Source organism: Hydra vulgaris, chromosome 12, assembly GCF_038396675.1.
Source record: "Hydra vulgaris chromosome 12, alternate assembly HydraT2T_AEP".
In the NCBI taxonomy this organism is placed as follows: domain Eukaryota; kingdom Metazoa; phylum Cnidaria; class Hydrozoa; order Anthoathecata; family Hydridae; genus Hydra; species Hydra vulgaris.
The window spans coordinates 23,495,001-23,509,609 of NC_088931.1; positions in this window are offsets into that span (position 1 = coordinate 23,495,001).

Consider the following 14,609-nt stretch of genomic DNA (forward strand, 5'->3'; position numbering starts at 1 on the left):
TGTTTTCAACTTCAATAGTATATTTTAAAGAAGGATGTTGTCTATTAAGTATTGGAACTGTTAGGTTAGAAAACCTAGCATTGCTATCATCTACATACCTATGAAAGGGTTTAATATCAATTGAAGTAAAAAATATCAATTGTGATACCAAGATGCCTGAAAATCAAATCGATCTTCTGAATCTTGGTCCACACTTTGTACCTTCCTTGAAATCTATACCTTACATGGACATTACTACAACAACTGAATTGTCTGCCTTAAAACTTGAATATAATAAAGAAGTTGAAAAAGCGCAAGCCTTAAGAAAAAATGTACTGAGGGAACTTAAAATGGGCAAAAAAATTAATCATAATCTAACAAGAGATTGAAGAGAAGCATTTAAAGAAATTAATCAAGACAAGAAATTTGATATTTATCCATTTGATAAAGGAATAGGATTTGTGAGAATAGAACACGATAAAGCAATTGAAAAAAAATAGAGAACAGATTTGCCCAACAAAAATTATTAGTATTTATCCCACTCTAAGTTATGCAATTAAAATGAAGTCTTACTTTTCGAAGCTTAACAAAAGCAACGTTATTTAACGGTCACAGTTTTTGTAATTATATTATATGCTGATAATGCCAGTGCCTATAATCCAGCAAAAATTTTAAATAAATTATTTAAGTTATGGAGAGAATTCGTATTATCTGATGTTTTAAATTAATTAAAACATATGTAGCAAATAGAGATTATCAATAAGAGCGCAAAATAAAAGTATAAAAACCATAATATCAATAAACAAATAATATAACAGATTTTTTTTTCTCTAATTTACTCCCTACGAGGCTGCAAGCAAACACTATTAGTTTGGGAGTTACTTGAAATAAAGAATATAGTTATATAGCAAAGATTCAGGAAAATATGAAGATGGTAGAGATTTCCAAAGGGTTAAAGTGCAGGATAAAAAACTAGACAAGTAACAGTTTTTGTAATATGCAGGGATAGATATAGTAAAAAAATGAGACTTTGCTTGACAAGTCAAGCAAGAATGATTTTTAGATAAAAGAAAAAGGAGAAAAGATGACTTGGAAAGAAGTGTTTAAGAAGTAAAATCCTAGAATATGTTATGTATCAGAACTTATTAAAGAAGGAAATATAAATTTAGATAAATGAATTAAAAAATACAAATATAAAAAAAAAAACGTTATAGAGAATAATTAAGCGATTAAATATGAATAATTATGTGATTGCATAGAAAATAGTTCGTTGATTTTTTTTTTTATTACATGTTACATGGTTTAATAACAATAGTATAAGCTTTACAGTCATATAAACTTTACAGGATGATGAAAAAAAAGTATTTGATTGAGACTAAATAAATATTATTTTTAGGGTTTTATTTTTTTATTTTTGTTTTATGAATTTTATATTTTTATTTTTAAGTTTTATACTTTTTTTTTGTTGAGAGTAATTAAAAAGGTTATTGAGAGTAAATAAAAAGGGGCGAATAATATTTTCGATTATCTTAGCCAAAACAGCAAAAAAATGAATGCAGAAGTCATTAAACTTAAGAGTAATAATTTGTTAATGATTGATGAGTCAACTACTATAGCCAAAAATTAACATTGGTAGTGTACATTCAATGCTATGGAGTTAGTGGAACTTAAAAACATTATGGCTGGAGGAGTTTTTGATTTTTTACTTAAATGCCTTCATTTTTATGGGATGACAGGTGAATACTTGGAGATTTAGTTAGTTTTTGTAGCATATGATGGTACAGCAGTGATGTTAAGATGCAAAAGTGGTGTTGTTAAAAAACTTACTGAAAAATTTCCTTCTATTATAATTTGGTATCATGCTAACAATAGAGTGGAATGATCAGTAAGCAATACTCTTTTTAGGAGATTTTAGGTATCAATAGATTCAAATCATATCTTAAATAAATAAATAAATTTCTTGAAAAAATAGCAGAGAGTAACACTCATGGGCAGAATTAGTTAATATTCAACTGATAAAAAGTATTTGCAATATGGGAGAATAATGAAGTTCTAGTAAATCATTTTAAAAAAGGAATGGTTGATCCAACAACAAAAAAAGTTGCACTTATTGAGGTTTTAAAAAAAAATCTACAGAGTCTTCAATGGATCTAAGATTGATGCATGACACTAAGAATTATCATAACATTGGTCTGTACAAGATTTATTGTAACATTGGTCTGTACAAGAATGCTAATTTCTCTTTTGTATCTTTGACATATGAAAAAAATACAAATGACAGCACTTTTTTTTGTTACAGAAAAGCACTATATATATATATATATATATATATATATATATATATATATATATATATATATATATATATATATATATATATATATATATATATATATATATATATATATGGGCAATTCCACGTAAAAGAGGAAAAAAAAAAAAAAAAAAATTCTCGGCGACTTATAATAACTTGATTAAATTTATTTTCCAACTATTTAAGAATACTTTTAAGAAAAAAATTTATTAAAAAAATAATTTTATCATACTATAACATACTCCTAAACTTGTAAGGGTTATATGAGCATTTTTTGACGTTTATATATAGCATGTTGTGAAGCGTTGAAAAAAGTTTCAGTGCTGTTTTTTTAAATAACTATTACTTCTAAGTTTGACTAAAAGGCAAAATCAAACATTATGCATAATATTTTTATAAAAACGGTTTACATTAGGTCTATAAAAACATAATGAAAACAAAAACGTACGCCGTCACAAAAAGTCGAAAAAGCTTTTTTCTATGCCTCGTATCGAACTTTTTAAAACTACATCCATGGTAAAAGTAAAGATACTTATACATATTTTATCATCGTTTCAAAAAAAAACATTAAAGTGCTGTAAATCACCCTTTCAACATGTTACTAAGTACGTTACGACCATCACGATACGTTTGCTGTTCCGTAACGGCTTCTTGACTTAAAAAAAAAGTTCAAGCGCGAACGATATAATCCATTTCAAACGATTTACGAGATCTCATTTAAACCAAGTTATAATATTAATCAACTTTGTTTATTGTTTAATTTGCAGTTTGTTTATTCATTTTATTACTAAACTTGTTAAAGTTTTTTTTGAAACCATAAGTAACTTTTTTCAACAAATTGATGTAATGAATTTTTTTTTTAGAAATAAAAACTTTTAACAAAAAGGCAATTTTTTTTAGATTAAACGTTGTTTATAGTTTGCCCTGCAACTTTTTGGTTTAATCGATTTCGCGGTTGTTTTTTTATTTACAACATTTCGCGGGTTTTTTTAAAATATACAACGGAGCATATATCATAAACAGCATTATCATTAATAGCTGATAAAATAGAAGAAGCGAAAGCCGTTACAAATATTACCAAAATGCATTTCTGGCAAGTAAAAAATGGAAAGTTTTTGGTTTCAAAATTCTTTAATATTTTGTAATGGGGTTGCGGAACTATTTTAAAATTTATATATTAGTAAAAAAAATTTACTTGTCTCAGATATTTTTTTCCTATATTGGATTCCCGGCTCCGCAAAACATTTGCGAGGCGTATGAAAGTACATACTCCTAGATATTGAGCTGTACTAAATAGAGTTAATAAAACAAAAAAAACAGGGAGCATAAATAGCATTAAGCGTTTGTTGCCTACTCCAAATAAAACGATCCCAGTATTGAAGAATCACCATGGATAACCTTGATAATGTTATAAAGTTCATATTTTTTAACATAATTCAATTGGTTTTTATAGTCATTTATCTTTTTTTATTTCATTCATTGCGTTATTTGTTGTTTTTCATTTTTGGCTTTTTCGTTACGACCGTCACAGTTACGACCGTCACGACATAAAACTTAATAAAATTCATGGAAAACTTCAAGCGAAAACTATGAAGCTTACCATATAGTAAGTTCAATGTGTAATTAAAGAACACAGCAAAGGATTTTTTTTCTCACTGTGTAGATGGCTGCATAAAGATTGACAAAGTTTATTTGTTTAGATTTGTCAAAAAGTAAGCGTTACGACCGTCACGCTACGTTGAGTTGATTTTTCAAATAAATTGAACACTTGAATAATTTAACTTTTGCATACTAAATTATATAATAGTATTTAACATTTCTGGAAATTTTAATGACAATACCATTCTTGGTTCATTTTTAATGGCTAAAAAAGCGTCAAATGTTACGACCGTCACTTGCGTGGAATTGCCCATATATATATATATATATATATATATATATATATATATATATATATATATATATATATATGTATATGTAAATTATGGTAGTGTATTTTACAAATAGAGTGCTCAATGTTCTTAAAGAACAGCAATAATAAATTAGTAAAAAACACTTATCTAACTTTTATCTTCGACTTGAAGTTTCACCATTGCTGGATCATCAGGAAGAGTTCTGAAGAACATCAGGAAGAGTTCATTGCTGGGTCATCAGGAAGATATATATATATATATGTATATATATATATATATATATATATATATATATATATATATGTGTATATATATATATATGTATATATATGTATATATATGTATATATATGTATATATATGTATATATATGTATATATATATATATATGTATATATATGTATATATATATATATATATATATATATATATATATATATATATATATATATATATATATATATATATATTTAGGGCTGGCCAGGAAGGCATACGATTTCATAATTTTTTTGTAATATGTCATAATATGACCACTCGAATACTATTTGATTTGAAAAACTTGACCTTGGCTGTTAATATGTTTTGAAAATTTGTATGCATTTTGAAAATGCACTGAAAATCTTAACTATGAAAAAACTTTAAAAAAAAACTTGTAAAAAATGCAAATAAATCTTTGTTAAAAAAATTACGAAAAATAAAATAACTTGACTAAAACTAAAATAGAAAAAAACAAAATTAAAACCTAATAGAAAAACGTTAGTAAAGATAAAGTTGTCAAAGTTATTTATTATCAACATAATTAAAAACCAATTTTTTCAGTGCATTTGTTAAAAGCCATGGCCAAAACAGAATATTATTTGCGTGGTCATATAAAGACTTGAAATCGTATGCCTTCCTGGCCAAGCCTGAATATATATATATACAGGCTTGGACGGGAATGGCATGCGATCCGGTCTTTGTTAGACCACGCATATAATAATTTTTTCCGACAATATAACCATGGTTGGTTTTGACAAATAAAACATATTAGAAATGAGTTGATAAGAAACTGTTTATAAAGACGTTAGAAATAACTTTTTATTGCACTTAAAGTTGATCGTTGATCTTGGTGTCTATACGTAATAGCTTCACTATTTGCACATCTACATAAGAGGTTTACAGCTGAGCAAATGTTTTAAATTCACAACCATAAAAAGCAGCACTTCTTTATAATGTTCTACATGATCCGGAGGCTACATCATAGTGAATAAGGAAAATATATATAGGAACTTATCCCCTTTCTGTGTGTGCAGTAAAAAACAAAGTAAAAGAGATAACAAAGCCAAACACAAGTACTATAGTGGTCATTTCTCATGTACTATCACATTACAAAAGAATAATGCAAAGTTAATGAAATACTTACAATCTTTCGACTCTGTGAAGCAGCTTTTTTCAGCTAGGTGTTGGCACGTCTAACTTTCTACTAAGAATATGAAGCACAGTGTCGAACAGTGTAAGTCATGAAGTAATCTATTACAAGAGATGGTGGAGGAGAGCACAGGGGAGGTGATTTATGATTCTCAGTGATAAGCTGAAAAACGCCTTGTTTTTTATCACTGTTTTAAAGACCTTAAATTAACATATCAATTTCCTAGCCCGACAGTTGTTGCAAACTATTACTACTATTCCCATTATATCTGGATATCCTACAGCTATCAGAGCAAGCTAGGACTTAAATTTTTGTAACAATTTGAGGGCTAGAGTTTGATACTTAAGCTTAAGACTGACAGAACATAAAATATTTTATTGACTAACATATATAAAATTCATACGAAAGTTATGAAACTTTAAAAGATTTTTTTTAAGGTGGCATCGGAGTTAGTATAATTTTTCCTACTCCGACTCCAGCCAAAATGAGCTTCGACTCCGACTCCACGACTCCGACTCTGACTCCACAGACCTGCCATAAACACAACTGGATAATTTCTAGTTTGTTCTGTAATTAATAAGTCATAAGCTTAAATAAGTTTTTATAGTGGTTTTACATTATTACTTTTTCAAAAAAAATTTACAACAAAACCGCTAAATGCTGCTTAATTTGTTGAATAGTTAATAGTTTGACTGATTTATAAAATATTTGTTATGAATAAGTTGCTTCTCTTCAATTTTCATACAAAATTGTCCTAATAAAAGAATGGGACTTTGTTTGACCGTGGAACTTTGCTGTACTTCCTGTGATTGGTGTCATTCATTTCAAACTTTCAGACCTATTTCAAACCTTTTCAATAATTCTGTTGGAAGAAATAGATATAAAATAAATATTCTTTCTGTATTAGCGTTTAGAGAAATAGGTGAAGGCTATGAACCAATGAAACAATACCACTAGCTAATGAACATTCCTTCAATTACCTACAATGCATTGATAAAATTAACAAAAAATTATACGATGCTTATAAAACTGTTGTTCAACAGTTTACTAACAAAGCAGCATTAGAAACTAGAAACTCGATCAATAATAATGCTTCACATGATGATACAGTTCAATGTCAAGTTTCAGTGAACGGAACGTGGCAAAAAAGAGGTCACTCATCATTTAATGGAGCTGTCACAGTCATATCAACTTTAACAGGCAAATGTATATATGTGTTGTCAAAACATTGTAAAGGATGTGTTCTTTGGAAAAGCAAAAAAGGAACTCTATAATATGAGGATTGGAAAGCCAACCATAAATGTACTGCTAATCATCAAAGATCATCTGGTGCTATGGAAAGTGCAGGTGCAATTACTACTTTCCATCGGTCTGTCAAAAAATACAAGTTACAATACACTATTTATTTGGGTGATGGTGATACCTCATCATATTCTGCAGTATTAGCTTCATGTCCATACAAAGATATAGAGATCAAAAAAGCAGAATGTATTGGGCACATCCAAAAAAAGATAAGAAGTCGTGGTTGCGCACAGCGTCAATGTCTACGTGGAAAAAAATTGTGTGATGGAAAACCAGTAGCAGGAAAAGGGAGGTTAACCAATAAAGCACTTAACCTTTTACAAAATTATTTTGGAATGGCTATTAGACAAAATTTAGGTAAAAGACATGAATATACGTCATCAATTTTGCCCACGAACTATTGCCAGCTGGTGTAAATGGCAACGTGACCATATAAATGGACAAAAAACATATAAAACCAAGCTAAGTTTGCCATTAGCAATAAAAAATATTCTTGTCCCTGTATTCAAAGACTTAAGCAGTGAAGAACTACTTAAAAGTGCCTACACGGTCTTACACAAAACAATAATGTTGCATTAAATGCTTTAATTTGGAAACAATGCCCCAAACACATTTTTGTAAATAGAAGCATTATCGAAATGTCAGTAAATTCTGCAATTATCAATTTTAATGAAGATACCCATGAATTATTGATGTTTTAAAAAATACGTATTAAACATATTACTCATATCGGATTGATTAACCGCAATAAATCCAGAATTAAAAAATGTATAATCAAGTCTTCATTTACTTCAAAATCCCAACGACAGAAGTTGCGCCACCAAAAAAATTTATTTAATGATAAGGAAGCTCAATTAGAATCATTCCAAGCTTATTGTGCTGGATTTTATTAGTTTTTCTTACTTTATAGTTTTCTTTTTTTGTTATTAAATCTTTTTTTGCGTTTTTCTCCGCTTTTGATTTTTGCGAAACATGGTGTTTTTGAAAACATAATATCTTGTGAAGTAGTAAAGCAAATCACTTCAAATCACTTTTTATTATATCATTTTGTAAGGAATGACATTTCAAAATTCAAAAATTATTCTCCAAATTTCTTTATTTATTAGTATTTAGGCCTAAAAAAAATTTTCTTTTTAATGTTCTATAGAAGAACTGCAAGTTGTCGATGTAGCCAAATAATCTTAAAATCCCTATGTCAATACCTTAGTTTATATGTCAAGAACATGTGCAAAATATTTCATAGGTTATGCATTAAATATATTTCAAGATATTGTGTTTTGAATAGACCCATCAAAAAGACGGTTTTTTGATATAAGCGAGACAAAACAAAGTTAAGTATAAAAAAGCATTCTCAATTTATATATTTTGTATTAATATCAAAATGATTTTTTTTTTTCAAGTTTTAAAAAATTTAAAATATTTGGTGGTATACCACCTTAAATGTTTATCAACGGTATCAAGTAGTGATTTCGCCGGTTATCCGGTTATTCGGTTAACCGGATTTTCTTCGAATATCAAATATCTATTTTCGAATAATAAAAACCGACTTAAGTCATAAGTAAGTTGTTACTTTCTATAAAAGTTTTAAGTCGGTTTTTATTATTCGAAAATAGATATTTGATATTCAAAGAAAATCCGGTTAACCGAATAACCGGATAACCGGCGAAATCAATAGTATCAAGCAGTGATAACATTTTATCAACGGTATCGAGCAGTGATAACACTTTATCAACGGTATCAAGCAGTGATAACATTTTCAAAAATAAAATTTGGCATTGGGTAGAGGAGATCGGAAAACATGCATTTTAATTTTTAAAATGCCGCACATTGCTTTAAAAAAGATCAGAAAACGTCCAAAACTATTTATCTATCAAAAAACAACATAATATAAATTTTTATAGGGGTTTTTTGGTGTCAGGGAATTTATTTTTGAGGTTTTTTTTATTTATTTATTTAACTTTTATTTCGCTGATTAAACAATATTACAATTTTTCATATAAAATAAATAACATCGTAAACATAAAAAACATTTATAAAAAACGTTTTTAATCTTTTTAATTTATAATATATATACTGTTATAATCAGTCAGGGACTTAAAGAAGGTAAGGATGATGCGTTTATCATCACAACCTTATCATAGAGCCTCTTTAGTCACTATTAAAATAAAAATAAAAAAACACTTTAATTTTTAAAGAAAAATAAAAAATTTAATAAAATTAAAACACATAAGAAGAAAAAAATAAAAAATAAATAAAAAGAAAAAATACAAAAAAATCTGAAAACAAATACTGTAAACTATAATATATATGTCAGGAATTAAGGAGATGCATTTTAGTTTGTTGTTTAAACGATGAAATGCTTTTTAGGTCTTTAATATTTTTATTTTGGAAACGATTCCATATTGATGGACCTCGGTTTGTAATTAGAAAACTTGACTGCTGTGATTTAATTTTTCCTAGTTGATAGTCGTTCCTGGTATTTAAACGCAGATTATATTTTTCAGAAAATGATATCAGGAAGTTATCTATGAAAACGCTTGGTAGAAGATTGTTTTTATATTTATACATAAAAATTAATATCTGTAATGTGTTAAATTTCTCAATATCTAGAACCATCATGCTTTTCATCACTGGGGCCAGGTTTACTAACCTATTTAAATAATTAATTGCTTTGCATGCATGGTTTTGCAGACTTTTAGCAATTTGGTTTTATGGGTGCATGGTTTTGCAGACAATTTTAGCAATTTGGTTTTATGGGTGCTGACCCATAAAATATTTGCGTACAAAAGCTGACTATGTACAAGACTAAAGTAAAGCATATTACGTGATTTACTATCGAGAAAAGGTCTTGACTTATACAAAACACCTATTACAGAGGACACCTTTGTTTCAAGAAGACCAATATGACTTCTCCATGACAAATTTTCATCAAAAAGTACTCCCAAAAATTTTGTGTATTATTCACGTTTAATTTGATTTTTATTAATAAACAGTTTAGGCAGCTTTAACGGAAGATTAATTGTTTTTTTTTATGAAATAGAGTAAAGCTAGTTTTTTTACAATTTAGGGATAATTTATTTGCTATGAACCAGAGGTTGAAATTTTTGAGTTCAATACTCATAGTTTCAAACAAAGTAATATTTTAGCTTGGAAAGTAAAATACTGTGATCAACTGTATCAAACTGTATTTTTGTATAATAAATTGTTTAATGTAAAGTACTTATTAACTCTGTTATTATTATTACTCTCTCATATACTTTTGAAAAAACTGGTAGTAGAGAAATAGGTCGGTAGTTAGAAATATTATTGCAATCACCTTTTTTGAGAATGGGAATAATTTTGGCTAATATAAGTTTGTCAGGGAATATACTATTTTCAAATGAAGATGATATTAAATAAAATAATGGTTTACAAATGCTGTCCATAACATAAATAGCTACATTACTGGAAATACCATCATATCCACATGACTTGTTGCGTTTAAGTTCAATAATTGCTATATTAAATTCAAGTTTAGTTATTTTTTCATTATTTATACTAGTGTTGGGTTTTTCTCCCAAAAAATTATTAAATGTTTTATTTGGTTGCGCAATGTTAGAAGCATGAGAGGGGCCTACATTAACAAAATATTTGTTAAATTCTTGACATATATTTGTTTCACTTGTTATAATTTTTTATCGGAAATTAATTTTTGTGGTAAGCAAGTATGCATCTTTTTTTCTCTTCCTGTTAGTTGGTTTATAACAGCCCAAGTCCTTTTTATATTGAATTTATGCTTATCAAGCTGATTAGAAAAATATCTTATTTTTGCTTCTTTTATATTATGTTGAAAAAACTTTTTATAATTTTTGTAGATTTTTTCATCATCTTTATTTTTTAATTTTAAAAATTTTACGTAAAGTTTTTGTTTTCTTTTTGATGCTTTAATTAAAGTTATTGTCATCCGTGGATTCTTATATCCTTTGTTTTTTATTTCTGTTGTTATTTTTGGGCATTCAAAGATATTTTGAAATGTACTTGAGAAATTATCAAAAGCAATATTAGGATCTGTTGATGAATAAACGTTGTCCCATCGTTCTATTTGAAGTTTTTTTTTTAAAATATTTAGGTTTTTTATAGAAAGATTTCTGTAAGTCAAAAAGATTTTTTTATTGTCAATATTAGATAGTACTTCGCGTGCTATATGGAAAACCGGAAAATGATCAGAAAAGTCTGCAATAAAAAGGCCTGATTCAAATTTAGTATTTAGGGAACTGTTTGTTAAAATATTGTCAATCACAGAAGATGATTGGTTAGTAATGCGGGTGGGTTTAAAAATTGTGGGTATTACATTAAATTCAAATAGTAAGTTGAAAAAGTTTTTTATGTTTGCAAACTTTTCATAACATAATGCGTCCATATTTGTATCTCCCGCGAAGAAAATGTGCTTGTTTTGTTTACTCATTTTAGACTTAAAATTCTGTTTTTGCGGAGGTTTCTTATCAGAAAAATTTGGATAATTTTTTCTTATTTTAGACAGGAAACGTGACAATAGGTATTTTAGACAGGAAACGTGACAATAGGTATTTTAGACAGGAAACGTGACAATAGGTATTTTAGACAGGAAACGTGACAATAGGTATTTTAGACAGGAAACGTGACAATAGGTATTTTAGACAGGAAACGTGACAATAGGTATTTTAGACAGGAAACGTGACAATAGGTATTTTAGACAGGAAACGTGACAATAGGTATTTTAGACAGGAAACGTGACAATAGGTATATTAGACAGGAAACGTGACAATAGGTATTTTAGACAGGAAACGTGACAATAGGTATTTTAGACAGGAAACGTGACAATAGGTATTTTAGACAGGAAACGTGACAATAGGTATTTTAGACAGGAAACGTGACAATAGGTATTTTAGACAAGAAACGTGACAATAGGTATTTTAGACAGGAAACGTGACAATAGGTATTTTAGACAGGAAACGTGACAATAGGTATTTTAGACAGGAAACGTGACAATAGGTATTTTAGACAGGAAACGTGACAATAGGTATTTTAGACAGGAAACGTGACAATAGGTATTTTAGACAGGAAACGTGACAATAGGTTTTTAGACAGGAAACGTGACAATAGGTATTTTAGACAGGAAACGTGACAATAGGTATTTTAGACAGGAAACGTGACAATAGGTATTTAACGGTTTTACATGTGTTTAAAATAAAGAGAGTTCGGTTTTGCGAATTTATGAGAATTTATGAGAATTTCGAATCCAAAAATTTCGAAAAAAAAGATTCAAAAATGTCTTGCTTTGAGAATCCACCCTTTTATAAAGAAAAATTTAGCAAAATACAGCGAATTTGGAGAAACAATTATAATCTAAAAAAATATTTATTTTATTAAGTTTTCAATATCGATTCAATATGCTGAATTTTAATGAACCAAGTTAAAAATAAAAATTACCGCACCAAATATTGATTAAAGAGATTAGAGGTTAGAAAATTCTTTTTAATTTTTTCTTAAGAAAAAATTGATGTTAGAAAAGCTTTTCTTACTGAACGTTTTTTGAACAAAAATTCGGCAAAAAAGGCAAAAGCAAAAATAAAAAATATTTATCCATTAATTTGTAACAACCATAGCAAGAACTTCAGCCGTTAGTTGTTTGCCGTTTTCTAAGAACGTCAGCCGTTAGTTGTTTGCCGTACTTCTTGCAGCTCGTAGGAAATACTATAGGGTCCGACCTAATGAGAAGGTGGTTTTAAGTTCTTCTGTTTTTTAAATGGCCAATCTGTCTGCTTTTCACTTTTTTCACAAAGATAGCATAGATCTTTCTAAGTTGATTATTTCCTATTTTCCGTTTTCTTTATACTCAGTTACTCTGGTCCGTGGAGACGAGGCCGATGTCATATATAGATTTGAACCTGTGTTTTGAGGATCATGGTATTTGGTCTCCGTGTGGTAATTAGCTTTAATTAGAGGAGAATAAACCACAATGCAAAAGGTGCTTTATATAAACAATTAATTTAGATATTCAAATATAGTATTATATAACAGAAGTTACATTCTGCATATAAAAATTTATAGAAAACGAACAATTTGTTTACTTTACTTTTGTTTACTTTATATTTCTAGATCAAGATTTATGTTTAATAACATAAAAACAAATCATTTTGATTAACTAGCCCCAACAAACACAAGACAAATCTAGATATCTAAAATTAGAACGTGTTTGATCTTGATTTAAAATAAATAAAAATTTAGCCTTAAATAACTAAGATCCATGACACACTTTTTAACATAACTCAATAAGGTACAACAGTGCCGGATTAACCCTTAGGCAAATAAGGCACATGTCTTAAGGCCAGCATAAAAATCCAGGCCACAAAAAAATTATACATAAATTTATATTTATGTCTTATCTTTATTGATGAATTTATTATAATTGTTCCATTTATTATACACATTTTTTTCATATATCAATTTTTCGATGTCAAAAATTGTAAATAATTCATTCTTAATAGTGATAATTTTTTTCTTCTAAAATATCGATTTAAAATATTTCGATTAAAATATTCGAAAAGTATTGTTTTTTTATATTTTTGAAATTTGATTACATTTGTTTAAAACAGTGGAACTCTTTCGTAAACAATAACAAAGCGTAGTAATAAAATTAATGGTTTTAGCAAATGAATATACTTTTAGATATAACTATTGTTATAAAATTGTAATCCTTTAAATTTATTAGTAGGTTTAAAGAAGAAAAAAGCATCACATTTACTGCAGAAAGAACTGGGTATAGCTTTTTTTTTCAACATGCCATGTTTTAAATGTTTCTATCGAAACATATTTGTCACATATTTTATTTATTGTTGATATTAATATAATAAAGCTCACTAATATAATATGGATTAGATCCATGTATCGCAACTATACTGAGTGACTTTCATTTTGAATTTCACTATCATACATTATTATCTATATATATATGAATGATTTTTTATCATATATATATATATATATATAACAATATGCTTAATCATTATTATATCACATATCCATTTTACATATTCTAATTAATATTATTTTAATTTACAAATTAGTTCTTGCTATAACATAGAAAACGTATATACACTATACATGTAGAACTTCAGTTCTGTGACCTAGGGGTATAAGAAGCAGATCATTAATAAGTCAAACAATCAATCCCAGTGAGTAATTTGCATGAATTTTTGAACACAATGCTCCTGAAATAAACAATAAAATCCTTCTCTTATAGGAATCTATAATTTTTAATGAATTATGTTGATGCTGTCATCATTATTGTTAGATTTCTGTTGTAATTATTATTTTAATTGAACAAAATATAAATTCTGATCTTTCCAAGTTGAGTCTTTGTCTATTTATTGATGGATTACCTCTCTTTAACAGCACAGTGAAATGTTTTTGGGTTATATGTGGGTGCATTCTAGAAATCCCATCATCTGAATTCATAATTGGTGTTTATTCTGGTAGTTCAAAACCAAATTCATCAAATGATTTTCTTCTGGTATACTGATAGTTTGATTATATATAGGTTTTGTATGTTCTTATCATGCAGTTCACAAGAAATCAATTTTTAAAATTTTACATCATTTTATGATATGACTTTATGAATCAATTATTTTTAAATCGAATAATTATGCTATTGAATACATAAAAATACGTTTTTA